The following is an 18609-nucleotide window of genomic DNA, read 5'->3' on the forward strand; positions in this document are numbered from 1 at the left end:
ATATATATATATATAAAACAAACTTAGATACCAAAGTCCATAGTCAACTTTGCTTATAAGTATCTGAATAAGATTACCTGACAATTTGTTCAGTTCTTTTTTCTTTCTGAAAATACATTTTATTGATATTGTTCCACTTATATCATTCACGTGCTTGGCATATCATTTAGCACATTTTGGGACTGAAACCTAAGTAAATTTTCTCTAATATCCAAACTTGCCTTTTTATTGATTCTGTCTTTTAAATATCTTACATCCAATATTTGCTGTGATGCTTTTTAGTATTTATTCAATATGTCCTATATTCAATAAACAAGGAGTCTCCACCAGATAATTTAATGATTTCATGCCCCCTTCTTTAATTTACAAATCAATAGCTACCTCAAATGAGATAGAGTTGAGGAGAAAGGAGGTTAGGATGTTTGAAGAAGGAAAGGGTTGGTGTGGATAAGATAATGAAGCAGAGGATAAAATCTTTGAGAAGAAGGTGACAAGAGTTTCATTAATAAATTGTAGTGAAAATCTGAAGAAAACAGAGCAAACTTTAAAGCAAAATAAACTTTAAAGAAGTGATTGGTAAAAATATGTCCATATAAGATTCTCAGTGTGGAGAAAGGAGTGCTTTAGCTAAAACCTACTTCTCCTTTCTGCTTAGTTAAATTGTGTAGGAGAAAGATCATGCAGTCTTAGAGTGTCAAATCATATAGTATGTTCAAGAAAAAGCTAGACTTCTTTGAGTAACAGAAATTGAAGGAATATGAAAAGATAATCAGAATCACAATTAGACTTGGAAGAAACAATGAAGGATATCTTGAACAATACCTTCATTGTACAGTTGAAGAGACTAAGGAGAAAACAACTGAAATGATTTTGCTTTAGTTCACAGGAACACTAAGTAATAGAGCCAGAACTGAATTTCAGATCCTCTAGACTGTAATTGTGTAATTACAGAAGGTAGTTTCAGGATGCACTTTAAAAAGGGAAGGAAGAGAAATATATAGCAACTAGTAGAAAAATAGGGCTTAGCTTCCTATGGGAAAAGGGAAGTGGTATATATAATGGAATCGAATCCTGACTGCTTTTGCCACTACCCAAGGAGTATGAGGGATGGGGGAAGGGGAGACACAGGATTATAGGGCAGAACAAGAACCTTTTTCTTTGAGGAGATTCATGCTCCTCGAAAAATCTGCAATTGAAAATAGCCTATCTCTTTGGCTTCTTGACAAAACAAATTCTATCTATAGGAATCTTCCTCCTCCTCCTCCTCCTCTTACTCTTCTTCTTTACTTTCCTTTTTTACTATGACATTAATAAATAACAATATGCATAAACAAAAAAGAACAAGAAAGAACTTATGTGGTTTTTAATATGGTTTTTGAAAGAAATTATCTATATAGAGAGTACGTTAAATTTAGAGAGAGAATTATGAAACTATTGCATTGCATGTTTCTCTATTTTTCTGTTGTGCATTTTTAAAGTACTTTTTAAATTGATGCTCTTTCTGTATATATACATTTTAGGTGATTTTTCTACATAGCTCTACATATTCAATAGTATATCTCACCATATTGGACTCAATTTATTTCTTCAATCTATGTATTTATCTATATGTTTATATATGTATTTATGTATCTATATATTTATATGTGTATATATATTTACAGAAATACACATGCTTAAATGATATAATGTATAAATTATATAATTAAAGTATATACAATTTATATATTACTATATTATACATTATATATTACAATAGAAGGTAAATGAAGAATAGAAATTATATATTAACATATTATATATAAGAGAACTGATATAGTATTTATATGTGTAATATAGTATATAAATATTTACATGTTTGTATTTATATATTATATTCCTATTTATTGCATATTTTATGTACTAAAATGTTATGTATTTATTGTGTCCTGTTTTAGGCTTTAATCTCTTAAAGAAGAGGATTATGTCTTTTTGTCCCTCTTAATACTAACATCTTAGTACAGTATTTTGAATTCTGGAATATTTTATAAATACATGGTGAATGATTTTTTGATAGATTTTAAGCCAACCTATCCAGATTCTTCAAAGTATAATATGTCAGATGATAAAAATCTTAAACTTTGAGCAAGATACTCTATTTCTTGACTTCATAAATTCATTCTGACTAGCTCCAATGTCTACACAGCTCTTATTTCTCATATCTTCTTTCTAGCTTTCCTAGGCTCAATAAATTTGCAGCAAAAATTTTAGTTCCTACAAAAATTGCTCTGAAAAAGCAATATCTTTTTTCTTTTTTTCTATTTGTTTTGTTATTCCTTTTTTTCTTTGTTTTGCTTTATTTTTTCCTTTCATTTCCTTTCCACAATGTCAGGCATACAATAAATACTTAATAAATATTAGTTAGTCATTCATTAAAAGTATTTTTTTCTTCTCTATCTTAGACTTACTCTTTATATAGTAAGGAAACTGAAGACCAAAGATAAAATGAAATATCCAAGTTTTTATAATAGCAATTAGAAGACATGGGTTATAAAGATATGAACAAATAAAAGGGAGAAACTCCAGAGGAAGACCATTTCACTCTTGAATAGCTTTAATTGTTTAAAATTTTGTTCTTCTCACTCCTCACACCTCCTGATACAGAACTTAAATTTGTTTCTTTGAAATTTCCACTCACTCCTCCTCCTTTGGTTTCTCTGGAGCCAAAAAGAGCAATTCCTATCTCTTTTCCATGTGAGAGTTCATCAGATATATAAGTATGGACATCTTTTCCATTCTTGAGTCTTCTTTTGCTCAGATGAAACATCCCTTTTTCCTTCAATCTATCACTTCAAAGAAAAACATTTAAGGTCTTTGCTGTGGCCTCTTCCCAATCATTTACTTGAGATGAAATCAAGTTAATATCACTATAAAGGACAGTTATGAAAACTGATTGCATAGACATTTTGTAAAATTTTCATTCTACTCCTTAACTTGCCTTAATTTGACTTCTATCTCCCATCATGGATCCTTTACTTATTTTCCCCCCAACCTTATCTATCTGTCTTGAAAACAAAAACATTCATAAAGAGACAGCATGAAACCAGAAGGGTATGTATGGAAGAGAGAGAGTAACACCTTTTGACTTATTCATGGAATCATAGAGTTTGGTGGTGATGGTGGTGGTGGTGCTAGTGGTTTTTAGTTGCTTTTTTTGTTTTTTGTTCTTTGTTTTAGCTAAAAATGATACTACAAATAATTTGTACTAATCCAGGTGAGAATAGCATTCAGAAAGGAAAGATGGTGATATTAAAACAGATAATTAGGAACAGCTAGGTGGTGCAGTGGATAGAGCACCAGCCCTGAACTCAGGAGGACCTGAGTTCAAATCTGGTCTCAGACACTTAACACTTCATAGTTGTGTGAACCTGAGCAAGTCACTTAATCCCAAGTGTCTCAGAAAAAAAAATTATAATTAAATCAGATAACTAGTAAGTATCAGGTCTGGGATCAGAACACATATCTCTACACTTGCAATTCAATGATTTTTCAGACTTGTGCCACATTATATAGGGGGAAATAGTGTCACTATAGGTTGATTAGCTACAGAATTTAACCTGATTGCATAAAGGCATCTATAAAATCCCCAGTTTTTTTATGTTTTTCACAAAAAATGGCATATATATATATTTTTTTTCCATTTTAAGTGCCTTGCTGAACAACTACATAGCTGCCAGTCACCACAAGAGAATAGTCCTCCCTCAAAGCCCAGAGTTGACCAAAGTGACTACAGATCATTATGTACCAGGTTGTTTGGGATATTTAAGGTATTGGCATTATGTATTTGGAAATTTGTCAACTTGAGGTATAGTATGTGAACTTGAACTCTGGACCTGAAGTCAGGAACACCTGAGTTCAAAACTAGCCTTAGGAACTTACTATCTGTGTGATTCTGGGCTCCTCACTTAATATCTGTTTGCTTTATTTTACTGGAGAAAGAAATGGAAAGCCACTCCAGTATCTTTGCCAAGAAAACTCCTTGGACAGTAGTGGCATGCTGTGATTTATGGGGTCATGAAAAGCTAAATGTGATTTAATGACCAAACAACAATAACAAATTATTACACTGAGAGTTCATATATTCTGAAACATCATGAATGAAACACCTGAGTGAATATCTATACTCCAAAGTATCATGCTATGGTGGAGAGAATGTTGGACTGGAAAACAGGACATTTGAATTTTATTCCTGGCTCAACATCTTATTAAATTTGTGAAATATGTAATTAATCTCTTTCATTAAATTTAAAATGAGGATCTTATAAGGTCCCCTCAAACTCTAAAAAAATAAGTATTATTCTTTGAGGAATAATATCTAAGATACAACTCTATAACACACATGAAGTAAGCATAGATATATTACCATCAGAGAGATGATGCTTATTTTTGGACAGATGAGTATATAGCCACATATCTATCCAAATATTGTTCATATGTTCATAGTTCTGTTGACAGATGCTAACATTCATATGACAAATTACCGATATCAAGGACAAAGTAATAACTAAGAATTCTGATGTTTAAAGCAGAGAAGCATAGAAACAGTGGACCAGAAGATTAAAAGACCATTAGTGGAAGAAAGCTTTTCTCTAACTATTTTCACCATGGAGTAAAGCCTCATTCAATCTGTTCTAGTTTCAGCTCTGCCAGAAGTGGAAGTCAAAGACCAAAGAACAAGGTTTACTTTTAGGAAATGAGAATCTTTCCAGTAGTAATCAAACTGCATGCCCTGGATATGCCTGAACAGAGGCAGAAGCAAAAGAGAATAATGGGTTATTATGGCTACTCCAGAGTAATATCTCCATGGACTCAGTTCTTCCTAAGTGAGAGCCAGACATTTTGCTGACACAAAGTTCAGACCTTCATTACCCTGCCAACTCCAATATGTCACTGCTATTCTCTACTGAAGAATTGTAAACAATAGTTTTTCATTTCTCAGGAAAGACTAAGGTGGAGGTTAAGAGGAAGTCAAAAGAGAGGCCTTCCCAACTCATTAAATTTTGCTAAATTAAAGAAAGAAAGGCCTTAACATAGAAAGATGTCAGATATCCCCAGATTCCAAAAATGATAAGAGGAGGGTGGAAAAGGAGCTTATTAAAGTACCTTTTTCATGAGGTGCTGTGGGTAGTGGCAGTTTCTAATTTCCACTCAGTTAAATATGTTTCCATCTTGCTGTCTGTACACATCAATGATTTGTATTGCTGTCACTGTTGGCATAGCAGGAGGTGTAAATATGTTTTTCAAATCCTCTAGGGGGCTGCTGATGTCCCCCCCTCTTCCATTTGAAGATTAGTTCAAACTGCAGCCTTTCCCTCCTTGGTGCATTTCCATCCATGAGTTAAAACCAGTCACTCTCCATCTGGCATTTACACTGATGAAACCTAGACAAGCCCTGGAAAGAGGGAGGAGGAAGAAGAAAGAAAAAAAAAAAAAAAACAAAAAAAAAACCAATGTTTTACTACTTGTAGTTCTCAACACCGTGCTGAGGTTATATGGGGAATGTTATTGGGCCTGCCTTTTACAATTGTACAAGCAGTGAAAGCTCTGTTCTGATATATGCCCATATAGAAAGGAAGTAAGGGAGGAAGGAAGGAAGGGAGGGAAGAAGGAAGAAAGGAAGGAAGGAAGGAAGGAAGGAAGGAAGGAAGGAAGGAAGGAAGGAAGGAAGGAAGGAAGGAAGGAAGGAAGGAAGGAAGGAAGGAAGGAAGGAAGGAAGGAAGGAAGGAAGGAAGGAAGGAAAGAAGGAAGGGAGGGAGGGAGGGAAGGAAGGGAGGCAAAGAAGGGGGAGGGAGGGAAGGAGGAATTGAGGGAGGGAGGAAGAAAAACAGAAAAGACTTGTGTACAAGAAAAAGAAAGAAAAGTAACTAAAAGCTAACTCTGTGTGACTATGCATTTTTCTAAGTATGGTCTCCATGGTTCTGAGCAGTCACCTGAAGATTTATTTTTATTTTCCGATAACTCCTAAGCTTAGAAAGGAAAATCTTTGCAAATTAATAATATGTGCTGGAGATGTTTAAATCTAGTTAATCTGAAGAACTCCCTACTCTGTTTTGCTGTCAAAAACAGACAACAGTGATATAGACAGACAGAGGAAGGATTTACTTACTGGAAAGATACACCTGGAAACAAAACTGAAAGGAAATATAGGAGAATACTCCCTTGAATAGTTGCTACCTAAATATTGAATATAATTTACTGAAGATCTTTCTTTCTTTCTTTCTTCCTTTTCTTTCTTTTTGGTACTCCTGTGAAACTAAGAAAAAGAAACTCACTGAAATGAAGATTAAAAATTATATCCTTATACTTAACTTTGCTCTGTGAAGTTATAATAATTGAGGAAAATGGGACTGTTGGGAATATTATTATTCTGCTTTAAAACATGGATTCATGATTTTATAAGATATAGGTGTCCTCTCTAATTTAACAGATTATTATTTTTTATGTATTAATACAAAAATTCTCAACATTTTCTTATTGTTGTTATTGTTCCACATATTCCCTTGGCAGTCTAGTCAAGTCTGTGAACTCTTTCTCCAAATGTTTTTAAATGCATAAAATAAAACACATAGAAATATCATGATTATAAACTATGTTCATTTTTCTTACATTCACATACCCCAGTGATAATGTCAAAAAATAAATAAATGAATAAATGAATGAGTAAATAAATAGGTCACTATCGATTAATCCAACTTTTGTTAATATGACATTTGAATTTAGATTTGGACAGCTAAATAATAAAGTTAATAGAGGACTAGTACTGGATTCAGGGCAGCTCATCTTTTGGCCACATGTCAAATCTGGACACAGACACTTATTAGCTGGGGAAGTCACTTATCCCTGTTTATTTCAGTTTCCTCTTCTGTAAAGTGAGGTGGAGAAGGAAATGAAAAGCCATTCTATTAACTTTGTCAATGAAACCCCAAATGCACAAAGAATCCAGATATGATTGACTGAACAATAACAAATTTAACAAATCTGATAAGAAAAGAAAAGAAGATTATTTCCAGACCTGTACTGGAGGGGCACATTGCTTAATAATCACCAGAAAAGTTTACTTTTCTCCAGTACAGTCTTTGAGAGCACAGAGTCTTCTTCATGCCATTATGAGGCACTAAATCAGGGATTTATTGGGGATTAGGGAATATTGCATTATTAATAATAGCATTTTGTTCTTATATATGGTAGTTTAGTTCTTCCAAATAGCCCAGAATACCTTTGTGTGCATTATTTTACCTGTCTTTACTTGCTGATTAAGTACATAGAAGATCATATGGTTATTCTGATGATCACACAATAAAATGAGAAAGATATACAAGCAAATACCATGACTCTTTTTTTTAAATGGCATTTTATTTTTCAGATACATACAAAAATAGTTTTCAGCATTCACCTATAAAAAACTTTTGTTTGAAATTTTTCTCAGTTTCTTTCTCTCTTACTCCTCCTAACATAGCAAGTAATCCAATATAGGTGAAACATGTACAATTCTTCTACACATATTTCCATATTCATCATGTTGCACAAGAAAAATTAGATCAAAAGGGGAAAAATGAAAAAATAAAAATGCAAACAAACAAAAGTGAAAATATAATGCTTTAATTTACATCCAATCTCTATTGCTCTTTCTCTGGATGCAGATGGCATTTTCCATCATAATTCATTGGAATTGACAGGGAGCCAACGTGGCCAAGAGTAGACACATCTTTCTGTGACTTCCTTTGACTTTCACTCAAACCAACAGAATAAGCCTCTAAAAAGTTTTGGAGTGAAAGAAACCACATATATCTGGAGTACAACACATTCCCAGAAGAAGATACCTTGGAAGAACTCAGAACAAGTCTGATTGAAATGGGCAGGAAGATAGTCTATAAGCCCAGACTGCAGCCCAGGAAGCTCAGGGCAAGGAGCTGGGACAGGGAGCCAAGGGTTGAAGAGACCACTCAGGAATCTTATGTGAGGTTCTTAGGCTATTCTGTCTTAGTTATGAGATGACCTTAGCAGATTTGCTGTAAAAACACCCAAAAGCAAATAAAAAAGGCAAATTGTAAGCCTCTGAGCCCTAGAAGAACTTGGAACTTGGTTGCATTACCCAGCACCAGAAGTCAATCAGAAACACTGGCTCCAAGACTAAATAAACTGTTGCTCTTTTTTCTTAAAAGGAGATCTCAACCATTAAAAAATGAACAAAACAGAAAAAATAACTCTAACCATGGACAATTTTTATGGAAAGAAAGAATAGACTTCAAACCCTGAGATTACTAAAGGCCAATCAACTCCAGATGAAGTCCCTAAAAGAGATTTGAGCTGGTCCCTATTTCATGAGGCTTTCTTGGAAGATTTCAACAAAGGATCTTAAAAGAGAGTTAGAAGAAAAATGAGGAAAGGAAATGAGATTTTCCAATGGGTATGGAAAAGGAAAAACAGAAATTATCTGAAGAAAACTCATTAAAAAATATTTTGGTAAATGGGAAAACCTACAAAATAGATATGAAAAGATAACTCATTGAAAAACAGAATTTGTGAAATTAAAAAATGCAAAGAACAAAACAATTCATTTAGCCAAAATCAAAAAGAGCTAAAAAAGGTAACTGAAGAAAATAATGCAATAAAAATTAGCATTGAACAAACAGACTTCGAATATCAGTCAAACAAAACAAAATGAAAATGAAATGAAAAAAAAATGGAAAAATAGAAGAAAATCTGAAATAACTAATGGGAATAATAACTGACCTAGAAAATAGATCAAGGAGAGACAAGGTAAGGATTATTGGACTTCTTGAAAGCCATGATGAAAAAAAGAATCTAGACATTATCTTATAGAAAGTCATAAAGGAAAACTGCACTGCTATTCTAGAATCTGAAGATAAAATAGCCATTGAAAGAATTCACGAATTACTTCTTGAAAGAAGCCCCAAAATGAAAACATCAAGGAATATTGTAGCTAAGTTTCAGAACTATTAGAGCATGGGAAAAAATATTACAAGCAGCAAGAAAGAAACAATTTAAATACTGAGAAGTCAAAATTAGGATTACCCAAGGCCTAGCAGCTTCCACTTAAAAGGATTGAAGACCCTGATATCTGAAATTCCAAAAGGCAAAGGAAAATGGATTACAGCCAAGAATAATCTATCCTGCCAAAATGAGCATTATCTTTCAGGGAAGATGATGGACATTCAATGATACAGGTGAATTTCATCTATTTCTGATGAAAAGACCTGAACTGAACAAAAAAAAAAAAAAAATTATCTCCAAATACAGAACTCAAGAGAGACATAAAAAGGTAAAAAGGAAAGAAATCATGAGAACTATATTATGGATATAATTAGAGAGTGTGAATATAATTTAAGGTGAAGGGGACTGTGCTGGAAAAGGAAGAAAATGAAGGTAAAATAAGGGAAAATACACCTCATAAACAGGCAAAGACCTATTATTATTGAAGAAAAGGAAGGGGATGAACATTGTGTGAGTCTTACTCTCATCATATTTGGCTCAAGGAGAGAATATCAGACATATTTGGTATCACAGAGAAACTTTTCCCACCTTATAGGAAAGTAGACAGGTAAAGAAAGGGAAAGGCTAATAGAAGGTAAAACAGAAATATTAGGGGAAAGGGGGAGAGGGACTCTAATGGGGGACAGCTGTTTGAGGTAGATGGTGTTCAGAAACAAAATACTGGGGAGAAGGAAAGGGGAAAAGGAAAGAAAAAAATCACAATTTAGGGTAAATAAGGTGGCAGGAAATACAGAATTAGTTATTTTAACTGTGAATGTGAATGAAATGAAGTCTCCCATAAAAAAGAAGCAGTTAATTAAAAGCAAGAATCCTACAATGTGTTACTTACAAGAAACACATTTAAAGCAGAGTGATACATACAGCATTCAGGTAAAGGGCTGGAGCAGAATTCATTATGTTTCAGGTGAAGTAAAAAAAAAAGGGGGTAGCAATCCTGATTTCAGATGAAGTAAAAGCAAAAAAAAATCTAATTAAAAGAGATGAGGAAGGAAACTTACATCTTGCTAAAGGGTCCCACAGATAATGAAGCAATATCAATACTAAATATATATGCACCAAGTAGTATAGCATCTAAATTCCTAAAGGAGAAATTAAGAGAGATGCAAGAAGAAACAGTTAGCAAAACTATAATAGTGGGGGAATCTCAACCTTTCTCTCTCAGAAGTAGATAAATTCAACAACAAAATACATAATAAAGACTTTAAGAGGTAAACATGATGTTAGCAAATTTAGACATGATAGATCTTTGGAGAAAATCGAATGGATACAGAAAGGCATTTGCTTTTTTTCTCACCAGTTCATGGAACTTATTCAAGAATCAACCATAAGTTAAGTCACAAAAACCTCAAAATCAAATGCTCAAAGACAGAAACAGCAAATGCATTTTAGATCATTATGCAAAAAAGATTACATGCTATATGACAGGGGGAAATAGACCAAAAATTAATTGGAACCTAACTAATCTAATCCTAAAGAGCAAATGTAAAACAACAAAATCATAGATACAATAAATAACTTCATCCAAGATAATGATAATAATGAGACATCACACCAAAATTTGTGGATGTAGCCAAAGCAGTTATTAGGGGAAGTTTTATATCTCTAGATGCTTACTTGCATATAAAATAGAAAAAAATAAAAGATCAATTAATTGGGCTTACAACTAAAAAGGCTAGAAAAAGAACAAATTAAAAGCCTTCAATTAAATATCAAATTTGAAATTATGAAAATAAAAATGGAGATCAATAAAACTGAAAATAAGAAAACCATTGAATTAATAAATAAAACTAAGAGTTGGTTTTATGAAAAAAAAAACCTTAGTTAATTTAATTAGAAAAGGGAAAGAAGAAAATCAAATTGATAGTCTTAAAAATGCAAAGGAAGAACTTTCCACCAATGAAGAGGAAATAATAGCAATAATTTGGAGTTATTTTGCTCAACTATATGTCAATAAATTTGATAATCTAAGTGAAATGGGGTATATAAAAATATATACATTGCCCAGGTTAAAGAAAGAGGAAATAAATTATTTAAGTAGTCCTATTTTAGAAAAAAAAAAAAAAATAGCACAAGCTATTAATCAACTCCCTAAGAAAAAATCTCCAGAGCTGGATGGATTTACATGTGAATTCTACCAAATATTTAAAGAACAATTATTTCTAATGTTAGATAAACTATTTGGAAAAATAGGGAAAGAAGGAGTCCTAACAAATTCCTCTTATGACAGAGATATGGTGCTGATGCCTAAACCAGGTTTAGGACAAAAACAGAGAAAGGAATTATAGTCCAATTTCCCTAATGAATTGATGCAAAAATCTTAAATAAAATATTAACAATGAGATTACAGAAAATCATCCCCAGAATAATACATTATGATATAATAGTATTTACACTAGAAATTCAAGGCTGATTTCCAATAGTAGGAAAACTGTTAATATAATTGATTATATAAATAAGCAAACTAACAGAATCCCTATGATTACCTCAACAGATGCAGAAAAAAAATTGACAAAATCCAACACCCATTCCTATTAAAAACCCTAGAGAGCATAGGAATAAATAGAGTTTTCCTTAAAATGATCTCTAGCATCTATTTTAAAACATCAGCAGCATCATATGTAATGGGGACAAACTAGAACCATTCCCAGAAAGATCTGTAGTGGAACAAGTTTGCCCACTATCACCATTACTATTCAATATTTTATTAGAAATGTTTCCTACGGCAATAAGAGAAGAAAAAGAGACTAAAGGAATTAGAGTAGGCCATGAGGAAACCAAATTATCAGTCTTTACAGATCATATCATGGTATTCTTAGAAAATCCTAAAGAATCAATTTTAAAAGTATTGGAAACAATTCACAACTTTAGCAAAGTTGCAGGATAGAAAATATATCCACATAAATCATCAACATTTTTTATGAATTGCCAACAAAGTCCAGCAGTAAGAGATCCAAAGAGAAATTCCATTCATAATAATTGTAGATAGTAAAAAATATATGGGAATCTATCAGCCAAGAGAAAGTCAAGAAGTATATGAATCAAGAAGTATATGAACACAACTACAAAACATTTTGCACAAAAATAGTTAGATCTAATAAGTTGAAAAAATGGATAGGCCGAGTGAATATAATAAAAATGACAATATTGCCCAAATTAATGTGCTTATTTAATGTCATACCAATCAAACGTCCAAGAAATTATTTTAGAGATCCAGAAAAAATAATAACTAAGTTCATCTGGAAGAACAAAAGGAAAAGAATTTCAAGGGGATTAATGGGAAAAAAGCAATGGTAGGTGTCCTATCTCTGCCAGACCTAAAACTATATTATAAAGAAGCGGTCATCAGAACCATTTAGTACTGGTAAGAAATAGAGTAATAGATCAGTGGAATAGGTTAAGTTTATAGGATAAAATAGTCAATAACTATAGCAATGTAGTATTTGCCAAACCCAAAGACGCCAGCTTTTAGGATAAGAACTCACTATTTGACAAAAAAACTGTTGGGAAAATTGGAAACTAGCATGGCAGAAAGTAGAACTTGACCCACACCTAAAATATGCCAAGATAAGGTCAAAATGAGGTCATGATTTAGATCACTTAATCTCTGAAATATGTCTAAAGAGTTATATTATAAGCAAATTAGAAGAACATAAGATAGTTTACCTCTGATCTATGAAGAAGGAAGGAATTTTTGACCAAAGAAGAACTGGAGCTCATTATTGAACTCAAAACAAATAATGTTTTATTATATTAAGCTAAAACATTTTTGTACAAACAAAACTAATGCAAACATAATTAGAAGGGAAACATTAAATTGGGAAAACATTTTTACATTAAAGGCTTCAGATAAAGGTATCATTTCTAAAATATATAGAGAACTGACTCAAATTTATAAGAATTCAAATTATGCCCCAATTGATAAATGGTCAAAAGATATGAACTGACAATTTTCAGATGAAGAAATTGAAACTATTTCTAATCGTATGAAAAGATGCTTCAAATCAGTATTGATCAGAGAAATGCAAATTAAGACAACCATGAGATACCACTACACTCCTCTCAGATTGATTAAGATGACAGGAAAAAATAATGATGAATGTTAGAAGGGATGTGAGAAAACTGGGACACTAATACATTATTGATGGAATTGTAAACAGATCCAGCCATTCTGGGAAGCAATTTGCAACCATGCCCAAAGAGCTCCCTTTGATCCTGGAATGTTTTTACTGGGCCTAAATCCCAAAGACATCTTAAAGGAGGAAAAGGAATTCACATGTACAAATATGTTTATGGCAGCCCTTCTTATAGTGGCAAGAAACTAGAAACTGAGTCAATGCTTATCAGTTTGTGAGGGATGTAGAAGACCCTAACCCAAAATGACTACTCAAAGATCACTCAGTAGAAAGCAGAAAAGTTGTTTATTAAAATCTCCAGAAGATGAGTCCATCCCATCACGATATAAGAAAGAGAAAGCTCGTGCTAGGAGGGCTGAAGAATTAGTAAAGATTATTTAGCACTATACCAGTCAGACTCCCAAAAAATATTTTAATGACCTAGAAAAAATAACAACAAAGTTCATATGGAAAAACAAAAGGACAAGAATTTCAAGGGAATTGATGAAAAAAAAAAAATCAAATGAAGATGGCCTAGTTGTACCAGATCTAAAATCAATAACTTTAATACTCTATCGTTTGACAAACCCAAGGACCCCAGCTTTTGGGATAACAACTCAATGTTTGACAAAAATTGCTGAGAAAATTAGAAATTAATATGGGAGAAATTAGGCATTGACCCACACTTAACACTGTACACCAAGGTCAGGTCAAAATGGGTTCATGACCTAGGCATAAAGAATGAGATTATAAATAAATTAGAGGAATAGGATAGTTTAACTCTCAGACCTATGCAAGAGGAATGAATTCATGTCCAAAGAAGAATTAGAGATCATTATTGATTACAAAGTAGAAAACTTTAATTATATCAAATTGAAAAGTTTTTCTACAAACAGAACCAATGCAGATAAGATTAGAAGGAAAACAATAAACTGGGAAAACATTTTTACAATCAAAGGTTCTGATAAAGGCCTCATTTGCAAAATATATAGAGAATTGACTCTAATTTATCAGAAATCAAGCCATTTTCCAATTGATAAATGGTCAAAGGATATGAAGAGATAATTCTCAGATGAAGAAATTGAAACTATTTCTAGCCATATGAAAAGATGTTCCAAATCACTACTGATTAGAGAAATTCAAATTAAGACAACTCTGAGATACCCTACACATCTGTCAGATTGGCTAGAATGACAGGGAAAGATAAGGCAGAATGTTGGAGGGGATGTGGGAAAACTAGGACACTGATACATTGTTGGTGGAATTGTGAATACATCCATCCATTCTGGAGAGCAATTTGGAACTATGCTCAAAAAGTTATCAAACTGTGCATACACTTTGATGCAGCAGTGCTGTTACTGGGCTTATATCCCAAAGAGATCTTAAAGAAGGGAAAGGGACCTGTATGTGCAAGAATGTTTGTGGCAGCCCTCTTTGTAGTGGCCAGAAACTGGAAACTGAGTGGATGCCCATCAAATGGAGAATGGCTGAATAAATTGTGGCATATGAATATTATGGAATATTATTGTTTTCTAAGAAATGACCAATAGGATGATTTCAGAAAGGCTTGGAGAGACTTACATGAACTGATGCTGAATGAAATGAGCAGGACCAGAAGATCGTTGTATACTTCAACAACAATACTATATGATGATCAATTCTGATGGATGTGGCAATTTTCAACAATGAGATGAACCAAATCAGTTCCAATAGAGCAGTAATGAACTGAACCAGCTGCACCAAAAGAACTCTGGGAGATGACTATGAACCACTACATAGAATTCCCAGTCTCTCTATTTTTGTCCACCTGCATTTTGGATTTCTTTTACACGCTAATTGTCCACTATTTCAAAGTCCCATTCTTTTTGAACAGCAAAATAACTGTTTGGACATGTATGCATATATTATATTTAATTTATACTTTAACATGTATTGGTCAACCTGCCATCTGGGAGGGAAGGAGGAGAACAATTAGAACAAAAGATTTGGCCATTGTCAATGTTGTAAAATTACCCATTTATATATCTGATAAATTAAAAAAAAAACTATTAAAAAAAGAATTAGTTAAGATATACAGCTTTTTATATATTCGGTTATAAAGGATTACATCATAAATTGGAGGGCATTGAGAAATAGGTGCCCTCTCCCCTAATTGAATGCTAAACATTGGTGCCAAAGGCAGATTAGAATGGAATGCTTTGTTTCCCTGATTCTGAGAGGAATCATCAATCAGACCTTCAAACTTCAGATTACTGAGCTGACATCTGAGCTGACATCATTTAAACTAATAGTCTAAATATTGATAACATTGAACAAGGATAAATGTCATCATTTATGGTTAAGTAAATATATCTAAAGTTTTAAGTAAATAGTGGCTTGCATACACTGTATTTATGTAGGTCACAGAGACATAGAAATAATAAAAAATACCGAAAAAGACTGTAAGTTCTTCACCATCTCTCTCCATTCCACACACCCTAGAGAATGGCTTAATAAGTTATGGTAATGAATGTTATGGAATATTATTGTTCTATAAGAAACAATAAATAGGATGGTTTTAGAGAGGCCTGAGGAGACTTACTTGAACTGATGCTAAATGAAATGCCAGAATCAGGAGGTAATTGTACGTGGTAACAGCAATATTATACAGTGATTAATTTTGATGAATGTGACTCTTTCCAACAATGAAATGATTGAAGGCAGTTCCAATGATCTTGTGATGAAGAGAACCATGTACACATACAGAGAGTACTGTGGGAATCAAATGTCAGTCACAACATAACATTCTCACATTTTTGTTGTTGTTAGCTTGCATTTTGTTTTATTACTCATTTTATTTCCTTTCTGATCTGATTTTTCTTACGCAGCAAGATAATTGTATAAACATATTTACATTAAAAAAGAAATGGATTAAAAAGTAACAGTTGGAATGAAAATAATCAAACAGACAAAACAAGTTTATAAGATAATTGAAATTAAAAAGGAACAAAGAGATAACAACAGAATACCTTTCTGCCCTAAAGGAGATCAAGTCAATCAGCTCAGGTAAACCATTGTCCATAGTATTAGAAGAGCTTTAAAAGACTGAACAGTAAATCACTGATGATCTTGGAAAATCTTGGAAAGTGGAAGCTCTCCAGGACTGCAGGAGTAGAGAATGACTAGTAAATATCCTAGTATTCACAAAAAGGAAGAGGATGACACTCTTGTAGCAAAATTATATGATCTCTCTTAAAAAGAATGAGCTATGAACATTTTGAAGGAAAATAGTGATTATAAAGAGTCAGCAAAACGTCCTTTGCTGTAACTTGTTCATTAGTTAAAAATTATAAAATATTTCATGTTATTCATCAAACAACAGTTTTCCTCCCATACTAATCGAATTTCTTTTTTGACAGTTATTAAACTGGTAGATCAGGCATTAAATATTGCAGGAATGGTAAACCTAAGTATCAACTAAAATTTGATAATGTTTCTCATACAATTCTGATGGACAAGATGAAGTGATATAGAGTAGGTAATAAATAGAAGTGCACAAAAATTGACTGCATGACCAGACTCAGGGTGTAGTCACCAAAGTCAATGTCACCTAAGGAGGAAGTCTTAGGTATTCTTCAGTTCTTTATTATTATTTTTTATTTCTAATACAATATTGACTAGTAATAGTGATAGAGGGTAACTATGTTTCACCCCTGATTTTATTGGGAATGCTTCTAGTTTTTCCCCATTAGATATGATGTTTGCTAATGGTTTTAGATGCTACTGATCATTTTAAGGAAACTTCATTTATTCTTATGCTTTCTAGTGTTTTAATAGGAATAAGTGTTTGATTTTGTCAATTTTCTCCCTGCCTCTACTGAGATACTTGTATGGTTTCTGTTAGTTTGGTTATAGATATAGTCAATTATATTAGTAGGTTTCCTACTATTGAGCCAGCCCTGCACTCCTGCCATAAATCCTACTTGGTGATGATAAATTATCGTGATTTTAACTTGCTACAATTTCTTTTCAGATATTTCTTTTACTATTCTTGCATCAATATTTGTTAGGAGAAATGGTATCTAATTTTCTTTCTTTGTTTTGATCCTACCTGCTTTTAGGTATCAACATCATATCTATATAATAAAAAAAATTGGTAAGATTCCTTTCCATATTATTCAAATAGTTTGCAGTGTATAGTAATTGATTTTTCTTTTATAAAAAAATGTAAGTTAGCCCACTTTTTATTTTGCCTGTCACTCATGGGAGAATTATCATTTTTTTTTATTTTTAAAGCTTTTTATTTTTAAAACATATATATAGTGTTCAACATTCACCCTTGAAATACTTTATGTTATATTTTTTTCTCCTTCCCTTACTTCCACCCACTCTTCGAGAAAGCAAGTAATCAAAAATAAGATAACACATTTAATTCTTCTATACAAATTTCCACAATTCATACTGAACAAGAAAAATCAGATCAAGAAGGAAAAGATGAGAAAAAATGCAAGAAAACAACAACAAATAAAAATGAAAACACTGGGTTGTGATCCACACTCAGTTCCCATAATTCTCTCTCTGGGTATAGATGGATCTCTCCATCACAAGACCATTGGAACTAACTTCTCTGTTGAAAAGAGCCACATCCATCAGAATTGATTGTTGTACAAAATTGTTGATGCTATGTACTACGTACTCTTGCATGGTACTAGAAATACTATATACTCACTTCACTTAGTACCAGTTGATGTAAGTTTCTCTAGGCCTTTCTGAAATCATCTTTCTGATTGTTTCTAATACAACAATAATTTTCTATAACATGGATATACCATAACTTATAAAGTCATTCTCCAACTTATGGACATCCACTGAGTTTTCAGTTCCTTGCTGCTACAAAAAGGACTGCTGCAAATATCTTTGCACATGTGGATTCTTTACCCTTTTTTATAATCTCTTTGGGATACAGATCTAGTAGAGACATTGCTGGATTAAAGGATATGCACAGTTATATAGCCCTTTGGACATAGTTCCATATTGCTTACCAGATTGATTGGATACCATCAATAATATATTAGCATCCCAGTTTTCCTAATTGCCCTCCAACATTTAACATTGTCTTTTCCTGTCATCTTAGCCAATATGAGAGGTGGGTAATAGTATCTCAAAGTTGTCTTCATTTGCATTCCTCTGATCACTATTGAATTAGAGCATTTTTATATGACTAAAAATGGTTTTAATTTCTTGATCTGAAAATTGTCTGTTTATATTCTTTGACCATTTATCAGTTGGAAAATGGCTTGTATTCTTATAAATTTCAATCAATTCTCTCTATATTTCAGAAATAAGGCCTTTATCAGAACTCTTGGATATAAAAATTTTCCCCAGGTTACTGCTTCCTTTCTAATCAAGTCTGAATCAGTTTTGTTTATCCAAAATTTTTTTCATTAAAGCTTTTTATTTACAA

The sequence above is a fragment of the Sminthopsis crassicaudata genome, chromosome 2 (genome assembly GCF_048593235.1).
Source record: "Sminthopsis crassicaudata isolate SCR6 chromosome 2, ASM4859323v1, whole genome shotgun sequence".
NCBI lineage: Eukaryota > Metazoa > Chordata > Mammalia > Dasyuromorphia > Dasyuridae > Sminthopsis > Sminthopsis crassicaudata.